The 12,875-nt window shown below is 47.7% G+C and overlaps 1 protein-coding gene across 1 annotated transcript in view; it reads left to right on the top strand.

Moving 5' to 3' along the window:
* Positions 1–291: 291 nt before the first annotated feature.
* Positions 292–12,875, top strand: part of LOC147678718 (cornifelin homolog) — a 66,272-nt gene continuing 53,688 nt past the window's right edge. The window contains exon 1 of the mRNA XM_086946177.1: positions 292–632. The gene's annotated coding sequence lies outside the window, so the exon portion shown is untranslated. The remainder of the gene's footprint in view (positions 633–12,875) is intronic.

Below are 12,875 nucleotides of genomic sequence, written 5' to 3'. Positions count from 1 at the left end.
GGAGATTATTGGGCACCCGAATAACCTTAGCTTTAGATAAATATGTTGGCAAAATACAACTTCTCACAGCTGACGTCCAGGAGGCAAGTAAAGCATGGCCACTGCCCCATTCCAGGCCAGGGATGGGTGCCGTCTATAGCGCCTCGAGCATGAGAGGTTCCACAGGGAGCTACTGCTCCGCGTCCTCTCTGTGCCTCTGTAAACCCCGCCCCCCTCCCCAAGCTGGCATCCCGCTCCGACACGGGTTCGCCATGGCTACGGGATGCCCCTGGTTGAGCCCTGAGGCGCTGTCACCCGTTGCGAGGAAGTTCATGGTTAAGCGTCTCCATGGTACTGGCACGCACCGCCGCCCTCTAGGCGCTGTGCGGTCAGAGTCGCTGCAGTTAGGGGGAGTTCATGAGGTCACGGGGTGGGTGTGGGACAGGCATCCCGCCTCATGCGTGCAGAACCGGTTTGCTGGCTTCCTTTGAAGCAGGTAAAGCGCCAACACTTCCTGGAGGCGCTCATTCGCTCGCAGAGCTCCCCGTGGGCACCTCCAGGCGGGACTAACAAGGGCCCCGGCTACCGGCAGGTGGAGGCGAGCGCCGGGTCGGAAGAGAGAGGACTGCGGCAGGGAAGGAGACGAGAGAGAGGTTGGTACAGTAACAACTGTGTTTCATTGTGAATATTAAAGATAACGGGAGGAGATGGCGCGACCTCTGAGGAGGTCGTGCTGGCGCGAGCAGCTCTTTGCCATCACCTCAGTCCGGGCTGACAAGAAGGCTACTTCAGAGCAGGAACCCCGGGCGAGTCCAGCTGTGCCCCGGAGTCCTGGGGCACAGAACTCTTCCTCCTGGAAGTACTAAAATCACGTCAGAGACAATGCAGATTACACCTCGCCAGGAGCACCAGCACTGCAGCTCCCACAGCTCCGCCGGTGCACCTCAACCGGAGTTACAGACTCCTGTTATTCTACCCTCAGCACAAGCAGGCATACAGCTGTTACAGCGCCGGGGCCCTGGAAATGCTTCTCCAGTACTGGGGACTCCACGACCCTCGCACAGCTCCGCCAGTGCATCTCTACCTGGAGTTACAGCTCCCCTGCTATTTTAATAGTAGCACAGCGCAGTCATACAGCTCTGCTACAGCACCTGAGCGCTGGGCTTGCTTCTCCAATGCTGGGGACTCGACCCTCCCACAGCTCCGCCAGTGCACCTCTACCCTGAGTTACAGCTCCTCCCGTTATTCTAGTCCCAGCACAGCGCGGGCATACAGCTTTGCTACAGCACCTGAGCACTGGGCATGCTTCTCCAGTACTGGGGACTCCTCGACCCTCCCACAGCTCCACCAATGTCCCTTGTCCTGTCTCGTCGAGCCCTCTGCAGTCTCAGTACTAGGAGTCATTGGTTGCTCTGCCAGTACACCTCAACCCTGACCTTCAGTTCTCCTGGCCATTCCAGTATTAAGAGCTCCACACGGCTCCGTCAATGCACCTCAATTCTCACCTGAAGAGGTGGTCTTTAGTGCTAAGAGGGCGCCTGGGGTAGCGGGGCCGGCAGTCAAGTGAGAACCCCCACACAGGGCTCCAGTCTGTGATTCTGGGCATCTCACACGTTCTCCCTGTGGGTCGATCTGTACACTTCAATTGTGTTATGAAGGTTTGTAGAGCGCGCTGCCCCCGGGAGGGTGTCCTGGCGCAGAGCACCTGCGCCGAGCACAACCTGGGGCCTAGCGGGACCACCCGAAAAGACAGGTCCTCGGCTTCTTGCGGAGTTCAAGTGAGAGGAGGGCTCTTGTGTTGACTGACAGCTCGTGCCATGGTTTAGGAGCGAGGAAGGAAACACCAGCTCTGTTGTGCCAAGGTGAGGTGCTCTTCCCGAAGATCACGATTTGAGTCTTGCCAGCAGGCGCGCAACACCCATTGGACTCACCGGGCTTCAGCCCCCCCCTCGTGTGTGGCAGCCCGGGATGAGACAGATCCCGGGCACACACAGAGCCGCACCCGAACGTTTCACAGGTCTTTAAAAGACCATTTGAATGTTAATTAGGCCTTGCAGTTGTTTCACCCCTTCTAAGAACCCCTGCAGCTCCACTCTGTCTACTGATTAAAGGTTCAGCACCCCCCGAAATTTTTTCTTTGCCCCCCCCCCCCGAAATTTGGCTCTAGTTGCGCCTCTGCTTGCCGGTGTTCAGCTTTAGACCGCTGGTCTTCATGCAGTGGCCGATTTCAGTCAAGCAGGCATTGAACTTGATCCGAGTACTAAACCTTTTGTCCATGGGGGAGAGACTGAGTGAGTGCGTGTGGGCAGCATAGGGGGGACGTTATGCCATGAGATCGGATGATGGTGACTCGAGAGATCATGTATACGTTAAAGAGGGTCGTGTAATTGTCCGTTGCTCCCTGCTAGGCGTGCCCTACATGAACACCAAACAGACATTAGGGTGACCCTACAGAGCTCTAACAAGGTATCCGAACGCGAACCTATCGCACTCGCTGCCACTCATGTACTAAGATTCCTGCGCATGGTTACGGTTACATTTATGCACCTCAATCCTAACCTGCAATTAAGGAAATGGGGAAAAATAATGGAAGAGACGGGTGGAAAGAGAAGAAGGAGACGGAAAAGTTAGGAGCAGAGGGAGAGAGAAGTAGAGGATGGTAAAGGGGAGCAGAAAGTTAGAAGGCGAAGCATAAGAAGGGAAGATAAGGAGTAGGAAAAGTGCGGGGTTTGTGTAGGGAGACAAGTCGTAGATCAGCAAGGTCAAAAGATGAGGAAAAAATACCGGCTGAGAAATAGGGAGAGGAACGAAGGAGGAGATGAAAGGACTGAGACTTAGATGAGAGGAGGGAGAGACACAGAAGGGAGGCAGAGGAGAGGAGTAGAGGGTGGGAAATAGAAGAGAGAAGTGGAGGGGGGACTTGAAAAGGAGACAGCGATGTATAGAATAATTTTAACAAAAAAAGGAACATATCGATTGGCCCAACCGTCTGGACCCCCGAAGCCGAGGGCAGGCGGGCCCATGGGTTCGCTCTCCTGCTGAGAGGTTCCTTCACACCCAACCGCCTTCTCTCTCAACAAACAATCCTTCTTCCTTCATCCCTCTCCCCACGCCACCCGCTAGACCGGAGACATGGCAATTGCCCGCCACAGACCCTGATTGGTCAAACCCTCTCAACCCGGACCATCTCTGACTAACAGGTTAATGGCCCTACCACCTTCTCTCCTTTGCCAACCTCTCCATCCAAGTATCCTGGAACACCGCTAGTCCGTAATGACCAACTCCCCCCCTCGGAAATCAATATCACTGCCTTAGACCCCCAGGGCATACATCGTGGCCCCCCTGTCCGACAGATCTCCCAATACAACCTCTACCCCCCACCCAGCACCCAGACGTGGTGGCACGCCAGGACGATATATCTCTCCAATTGCACCTTCTTTCCATCGAACTTCATGACTTGAAAACCCTCTCACTTGAACATTTCCCGATGATCAGCTCCCTCCTATCCTCAGCAAACTTGCCCAGACCGCCCCCTAGGGGTAGAGTTTGCCCTAGACTGTTTCCCCCCCTTTATCTTGAAAACCATACCCTTACCAAAAGCCCCCTCATGTTATCCTCAAGGTCCTCAGGATCAGCGTGATGCTCAATGGGGTCCACCTCCTGATCTATCCAAACCCCGAATGCTGTAATAGCCGTGGGTTAAGGAAGAATCAAGCGAGGGAAGGAAAGGAAGGGAACAGCAGGGAGGGAGTCCTGAAACGACAAACAGAGAAAGTTGGATTCCTTTGTTCAAATAACTTCCTATTCTATCTTTCACATTACATAAGGTATGAAACACTAAGCCCTCACCCACTATACCTGTAAAATAAAAGAATGCCACTGTAAGGTAGACGATAATACTCTTCACGAAAGTCACGAGCACTGGAAGGAGGTGGACTGCACGATTCCCCACTGCAACACACAAAGGACAACAACTGATATCCCCACTTTCCTCTACACATTCGGATATAGTACATACCTACAAGGTCCATACATACCCCATAGAGAATCCAACCCAGGACCTCTCTGACAGAATGGGGATGGAGTCCTAACTGTATCCTTGCAGCTCTAGAACACCTAACAGCTGACTGCTGATAAATGATATCTTGAAAAGGGTTACGTCACCCTAAATTTGTAATGATAAACACAGTACCTGCACCAGTGAATGTCTGATGTCCAAAAGGTCTTATCTCAAGGTTGTCCACACTGGCTGAGCGAGAAATCCCAGCTAACGTTCTGTGGACCGGAGTTGAACTATCGTCCTCTGCAAGAACCGCAAGACGCTGGTTCGCCAACAGAGGTCCGTGTATCACAATACACTAAATGTGCCCACGATGATGCTTTCAATGATCTCATCCTCTGCATGAGCCGGAATGCTTCGGGCTCCCCAATGGAGGGCAAACGGTGACAGGGCTTTAAATCAGGAGGGAAAAAACAATTCGTCCTCCGCATGAACCGCAAGACACAGGTTCTCCAACGGAGGGCAACTGTGTAAAAATGCTATGGCCAGGAAACAAAGCAGGCAAATAATACTGTCCTCCGCATGAGTCAGAAGGACTGACTCGCCAACGATGGTCGAAATGCCGGTGATTGATCTATAGCTCAAACCGCACTTACCAGGGAAAGAAAACCCACACATCCATGTTGCTGTAACCCAGAATTTCCGACACAGGTTCCAGGAAGTGGGTGCCTATATAGAACCGCCCATTTCCAAGTTTTGCAGCTAATACTTCTGGGATCTGTAGTCTTTGTCCATCTTCTCATTTCTAGGACCCCACCGCGGTGCCCAGAACACAGGAGGCGCTTATGCCTGAGTAATGTAACCCCTCATGCCCCAGAAGACTGAAGACCTATCTTGCGCCGAATGAAATCGATGACCTACTCAACTCTAACTCACCTCAACACAATCCCTCTGGGGCAAATTCAAGCCATCCTCCTGAATCCGAACAGAGAACCCCCTCACAATCTTAAAGTCATTAATAATGACAACCTCATGAGAGTAAATATCATCCAAACTTCGTCCCCCCTTACTCCGGTGCGACACAAATGCATGCTGCTCAACTGCAGATCAGCCAGTAAACATGCCTCTGATATCTTCGACCTCATCCAACACAATGATTAAGACATCATCATCCTCACCGAAACTTGGCTCAATCCCTCCTCCACTCCTATCCTAGACCTCCTAGTGCCTCCTACCCACTACATAATTTGTCTAGATAGAGCTTTGAAGCTGGGAGGTGGCCTTGCTTGTATACATCGGAGCTCACTCTCTGTTTCTCACTCTGAGTCTTCTACGCCCTCCTCCCGCGAATACCTCTGTCTCAACATTTCAAGTGACAACCTGCCGGTGTGCAAACTTCACACTTTTTATCACCCCCAACCTGGGGGACAATCTCCCCTTCATCGAACAATTAATGGAAATCATCTCTGGCAATGTCGACTCCGTAATGTCCCAAATCTTCCTCAGTGATTTCAACCTTCACTAGTCTAACCCCAATGACCAAGCTGTAACACGCCTTAAATCATTCTTAAGTGATCATGAGTTTATACAACACTGTGACCGGCCAATCCATATTAAAGGAGAAACTCTAGACCTTATCATCACCAAAGGACACACCATCATGCTGGATACCATTACTCCTTGTGATTGGTCCGACCATCACAGCATCTTCTTTTATATTAACAGGGAGGTGTATCTGAAGGAGGCTCAACCAACGAAATCAAAGATCTGGAAAAGGGACCTCTGATCTATCGATACAGAAAAACTAGCAACCCACTGTAAAGATGCCCTCTCCTCCATAGCCAACATGTCTGAGGTTCAGGTACTCACCTACTTCTACAGCTCTATTATATCTAGCATCATGGATTCCATTGCACCACTCCAACAAAAAAATGCCTCATCTAAGATATCCAAACCATGGTTCAACGACAACTTAAACTCAGAACGACGCAACCTTAGGGCAACGGAACGATCTTGGAGATCCAACCCCTCCTCGGAACAGCTAAAACTCCTTAGAGAGGTTAGAAGTTCCTCCAACAAACTACTCAAGAGCGCTAAGGCAGACGACTTTAGATCCCAACTTGAACAAGCCGCTAATCGCCCCAAGAAACATTTTGAACTTGTTAAACAGCAATCAGTGGAAGCTCCAAACTGCCATGACTCTGGAGTCAGCCCACCCGCATGCGATGAACTGGCTGCCTTATTTACTGAGAAATCAAGACTCGTCAATACTGAACTCGCTTCTAAGAATGCTCAATTGCCGTCCTATGGGTCCGCATCACCTCCTGCCATCCTAGAGAAGCTCAAACCAATAAGCCTGAGCACCAAGAACAATGCCGCATGGGGCACCTTTACTTTTTTCACTCAAAAAGAGACATCAACAAGATTCTTCAGAGTATCAACCCATCTATCACTTTAGCGACCCTTTGCCACCTTCCATTTTCAAAGAAATAAAGGACGCCATCATCCCCATCTGGACAAAAATCATCAACGCTTCATTGTCACAAGTCATGAAAGCAGCTCAGGTATCACCCAAACTAAAAAAAACGAATTCAGATAGTGCTCACCATAACAACTTCTGCCCTATCTCTAACATCCCCACCTTAACCAAACTCCTAGAAAAATGCATCCAATCACCACTCTGTACTCATATCGAGAACTTCCAACTCTTAGACCAGCATCAATCTGGCTTTCGGAGTGGGCACAGCACTGAATCAGAATCACACATTCTGGGGGGGTTATAGGGCTCATCCCCTCACCCATTCGCACCAAACCATAACCCTTTATCCTCTAACATTCTTTGCATTGACAACTAAGCAGAGCGCCCAGCAATTTGCCCTTATTCTAAAAACCCTTTTCCAAATATCACAGCACAGCTCTGACTCACGTTATGGATGACATTTTAAAAATGCCTGACCAAAATGAATCTTGCCTACTAATCCTCCTTGACCTTTCCTCTGCGTTTGACACTGTCAATCATGACAACCTCCTATGTATTTTAAAGAACGGGATGGGCTTATCTGGTCGGGTGTTGCAATGGTTCTCTTCCCTCCTCTACCTTAGAACACAAAGAATCAAGGTGAGCCACTCTCTCTCCCAGCCCTCTCCAGTATCCATGGGGGTCCTCCAAGGGTCCGTCCTATCTCCTATACTCTTCAACTTGTTCTTGGAACCTTAGCTAATACACTAAATTCCATGAACATTATTTTCCACATGTATGCGGATGATACGCAACTCTATCTGAAAATATCCTCTCCAGATTACCTCATATCACTCAACACTACTCTAACGTCTACTCAAAACTGCTTAACCGAGAACCACCTCCTGCTTCACACCTCCAAAACAGAATTCCTTCCTCTTTTGCCTCCGAATCGACATCCCAAAGTTAGACCTTTGGATGAACCATCTCATTGCCTTCAACTGCTCCCCCCTCATCATTGACTCAGCCAAATCTCTCGGAATCACCGTGGATAAGCATTTAAATATGAAGAATCACATCAGAAATGTGTGCAAGGGAGCTAACCACCTGATGAGGACACTCAGGAACATCAACCCTTTCCTCCCTCAAGCTGATTTCAAGCAGGTAGTCCAAGCGCTTATTTTGCTGAGACTAGATTATGGCAGTGCTACGCTCTGTGGCCTCCACAAATATACCCTGGCCCCACTAAGGACATCATTGAATGCTGCTGCCAGACGGGTTACGGGTACCAAATGAAATGCGCAAATATCCCCGTCCTAAAATCCCTTAAGTTGTTGCCCTATGAAGCACGAATACAGCTAAAGATAGCCTGCCTGTCTCACAAAGCCCTCCATTTCAAAACCCCCAGTTATCTAGCACAAAAGCTAGAACTATCTGGAGGTGGTAGACCCTCAAGAAGGGCTTCCTGAAACCACAGATCTTTCGCAAAAAGAGAACTTGCCACCGAGCATTCTCCGGCGCTGCCCCAAAGACCAGGATCTCTCTTCCACTGGAAGTATGCAGAATCCCCTCCACGTCTGCTTTCAAATTGGAAGCTGAAAGATTCTTTATGAATAAATTCTTACCTTAATTAGCTCTGGATCGTCTGTTCTAAGGCTTTTGTCTTACAAACTTACGACCTGCACTGAGTGTTACTCTTCTTTAAACCTATCATTTGCTCAGCACGCCTTGTACCAATTGTTGTTTCACTTTTTATTGACCCTTCGGTGTTGTAAATGTTTGGTGTATTATTCATATTTGATGCCGATACTGCAACTTATTACCTTCCTTCCCTCCTATTGTAAAGCGCTCTGATATCCTTCGGGATCATGTTCACGCTATATAAAACTTTATAAATAAAATATAAATAAATCAATAAATGTACTACTTTTTATTTGAGCATCTTTGGAACTTCTTTGTCATCACTCGAACTTCTCAAAAACAGTAGGTTTGTGTAAGTTCAGGCATTACCTGGATACATTTGTGTGGACAAGCTCACACCTCACGCACACCCTTACACACTATTGTCTCGTTGTCAAGGTGACCTGCACGTTCACTCTTGTTGGATTATGTACACATTTGGTGTCAATATCCAACTTTCTTAGAATTCACAAGTAGTTTAAAGGAAACTCTTGTGAAGACAGCCGCAGATAGTCGCGGTTTCCTCTTGTATCGGTGTTTACACGGGTGTAGTGTTTTTTTTCTTTTCATGTGGGAAGCCCTTTCTGTTCTCTCCCCACTCTTACCTACACAGGAGGAAATCTTTGACGTTACCCAGGGCTGGAATGAACTTTACAAACATTTGTAGAGGAACACACCAGAAACCAGCAACTTATGGGCGTTTGCCTACTTTCAAGGCATCACAACACCTACTCCTTTCCACTCTGTGCAGATATTATTCACACATTTCAAATGACAGCATGCTCTCACAAGTGCGCTAGTGAGTAAACCCATTTGTCTGTGTAAAGTCACATCTTGTAAATAACAAAACGCATGTTATACTTGTATGAAGAGCAGCTGTTCACCTGGATTCAATTTAAGTGCGTTTACGGTACCAGGAAGAGGCCTAATGTACATAATCCCAGGTTAATTAGGATATATTAATGTATTAATGTACTTTTACAAATATGTAAGAGTAGTTGTGCGATTCGAAAGAAATCTGATCGAAATGAAGGAAAGGGACACAGTTGTGATGCGCCCTGCGCCCTCTGGAGGTGTCTATAACAATGAATGTTGATTAGACTCATACTTTTCAATTAGACATATTATTACACATGAAAGCAGATGAAACTTTGTTTACACCGGTCTGTTTTTTTTATGGAATATACAGTTCTTTTTCCGAGTGCCTCCCCAGGCCTCTGTCCTGCAGCCAGGGCAGATCTGGGCACACTGGCAGCACCGGGGAGGGGGGGGGGGGGTCACATAAAGGGGTGCTCCTTAAGTAACTAGAAGTGAACACTTGTGTTTGCACAATAATCTAATGTTTTCACACAAGGGCAGTCCTGTGTGAACACGGCTGCTTGTGCTAAAAGCTGCCAGGAGTCCTAGGTGGGCGCACATGTATCGGCAAACAAGAATGGAAATATTCTAGTTGAAATGGCGCTCTCTGCCACAGATCACACAGCACATAAGCGGGGAGCTGTCACCAGAGGCCACGCCTCTCCGCCATTTCCCCCATCTCTAAGCAGCGCCTACTTGGTGCGAGTGACTGGCTTGCCATCCAGGAACAGCTAGCGACAGGGCCGGTATAGCGCCCTGACGACCGGGTCTGACTCACATCTAAGAGCCGAGGCGTCCCCTGGGGACGCTTCTTAGAGCCTCTGCGCACGAGGGAGAGGATTGATGGAAGCAGGGGTCAGAACAGCCTGCCAGTTCATAGTAAGTAAGAAAATACCCCCCCCCCGCAAATATTACACCCCCATCAGACACGATCCCACAGCAAGGTTGAGAACACAGATAGTTTTAATTGTTCCTACAGCTGGAACAAAGGGTGCATTACAAAGCTTGAGGCTGACTTCCTAATAAACAAAGACCCGAGAATCCCTTACTTCTATGCCCTGCCAAAAACTCATAAAGGAATCTCCCTACCACGGGATAGACCCATAGTTTCAGGGATCCATTCACTTTTAGAACCATTTTCTAAGTTCTGCGATCACTTTTTTCAACCTTATATGAAAAGGACTCCTTCCTATATCCAAGGCACACAGGATATACTGAACATAATAAAATCCAACACCACACATCAGATAGACCTATTGGTGACCCTGGATGTAGAGGCAATTTACACAAATGTACCACAACAAGCGACGCTAGAAGTCATAGAAAATACTTGATTAGCAGAGAAGTGGACCCCAAACACGCCCATCAGTTTCATCTTGGAGTGTGCCACTTTTCACAGAGAATTTGTTCCAATATGGAACACAGTGATACCAACAAACCCAGGGTACTTCCATGGGAAGTACCATCGCTCCCAGTGTAGCTTGCCTGTACATGTCACACTTTGAGGAACAACACATCTATAGCACAACCAACCCATATGACTCCAACATCCTCCATGGCCTAGGTATATAGATGATACCCTTGAGCCCGATTCACAGAAATAACCTCAGACAAAATCCTAAACTTACTACCATTTTGGTATTCACAGAAGGCACTTACCCATCAATGAGTAAGTGCCTTCGGTGAATCCCAAAATGAGTAGGTGCCTTCTGTGAATACCAAAATGAGTAAATGGTAGTAAGTTAGGATTTTGTCTTAAGTTAGTTCTGTGAATCGGGCCCCTTGTTTTCACATAAAGGGGTACTCCTTAAGTAACTAGAAGTGAACACTTGTGTTTGCACAATAATCTAATGTTTTCACACAAGGGCAGTCCTGTGTGAAAACGGCTGCTTGTGCTAAAAGCTGCCAGGAGTCCTAGGTGGGCGCACATGTATCGGCAAACAAGAATGGAGATATTCTAGTTGAAATGGCGCTCTCTGCCACAGATCACACAGCACATAAGTGGGGAGCTGTCACCAGAGGCCACGCCTCTCCGCCGTTTCCCCCATCTCTAAGCAGCGCCTATTTGGTGCGAGTGACTGGCTTGCCATCCAGGAACAGCTAGCGACAAGGCCGGTATAGCGCCCTGATGACCGGGTCTGACTCACTTCTAAGAGCCGAGGCGTCCCCTGGGGGCGGGGACGCCTCTTACAGCCCCTGCGCACGAGGGAGAGGATTAATGGAAGCAGGGGGCAGAACAGCCTGCCAGTTCATATTAAGTAAGAAAATCACCCCGCAAATATTACACCCCCAACAGACACGATCCCACAGCAAGGTTGAGAACACAGATAGTGTTAATTGTTCCTACAGCTGGAACAAAGGGTGCATTACAAAGCCTGAGGCTGACTTCCTAATAAACAAAGACCCGAGAATTCCTTACTTCTATACCCTGCCAAAAATTCATAAAGGGATCCACCCACCATGGGATAGACCCATAGTTTCAGGGATCCAATCACTTTCGGAACCACTTTCTAAGTTCTGCAATCACTTTTTACAACCTTATATGAAAAAGACTCCTTCCTATATCCAAGTCACACAGGATATACTGAACATAATAAAATCCAACACCACACATCAGATAGACCTATTGGTGACCCTGGATGTAGAGGCACTTTACACAAATGTACCACAACAAGCGACGCTAGAAGTCATAGAAAATACTTGATTAGCAGAGAAGTGGACCCCGAACACGCCCATCAGTTTCATCATGGAGTGCGCCACTTTTCACAGAGAATTTGTTCCAATATGGAACACAGTGATACCAACAAACCCAGGGTACTTCCATGGGAAGTACCATCGCTCCCAGTGTAGCTTGCCTGTACATGTCACACTTTGAGGAACAACACATCTATAACACAACCAACCCATATGACTCCAACATCCTCCATGGCCTAGGTATATAGTTGGTATCCTTGAGCCCGATTCACAGAACTAACTTAAGACAAAATCCTAAACTTACTACCATTTTGGTATTCACAGAAGGCACTTACCCATCAATGAGTAAGTGCCTTCGGTGAATCCCAAAATGAGTAGGTGCCTTCTGTGAATACCAAAATGAGTAAATGGTAGTAAGTTAGGATTTTGTCTTAAGTTAGTTCTGTGAATCGGGCCCCTTGTTTTCTGGACCGGAGATGTAACAACTTGCGAAACCTTCTGTACGTGGGTCAAACCTCTTGACCCGTATTTAAAATTCTCAAAGACCTTCACAGATAAGGAACTACCATTTCTTGATCTGATGATCAAGAAAAGGGACAACGAGATAATAACCCGTACATGCAAGAAGCCAACAGATCGAAACAGTCTGCTACTTTACAGCAGCCACCATTCGAAAGCTCTACGTGATAATTTACCTTACGGACAATTCTTATGTATACGACGCAACTGCAGCACAGTTAAGGATTTTGACATACAATCACAAACGCTAGTAGAAAATCTGGAGATCAGACAAAACCCTAATTACTGTGTAAAAACAGCACGCAAGCATGTATGAAATTGCAATAGGGAGGTACTACTAGAACCAAGGATAAGACAGCAAGAAGATATCCTCACTTGTGTCACTACCTTTACATCACAATCCAACCAGATATGAAAGATTATCAATGAACGTTGGCCAACTTAAAATGTATATTTTTTAATTGTGTCTATCTAATCACCTGTCGATGTAGAAAATAGTAGGCCAGATTTACGACCCTAAATTGTGGTTGTAAAACACTCACAATTTACCACCTACTTCAAGAATGGTGGTAAACCATTCGCAAACAGGAAGGGGTCCCCAGGGGACCCCTTCCCGTTTGTGAACGGGTCAAAAATATTTTTTAAGGGAGGTAGTGGTCTCAGGTATCACTGTCTACCCTTAAAAAA

The sequence above is a fragment of the Lissotriton vulgaris genome, chromosome 12 (assembly GCF_964263255.1).
Source record: "Lissotriton vulgaris chromosome 12, aLisVul1.2, whole genome shotgun sequence".
Taxonomy (NCBI): domain Eukaryota; kingdom Metazoa; phylum Chordata; class Amphibia; order Caudata; family Salamandridae; genus Lissotriton; species Lissotriton vulgaris.
The sequence above is the reverse complement of the archived record's forward strand: the minus strand, read 5'-3'. Positions and strand labels throughout refer to the sequence as shown.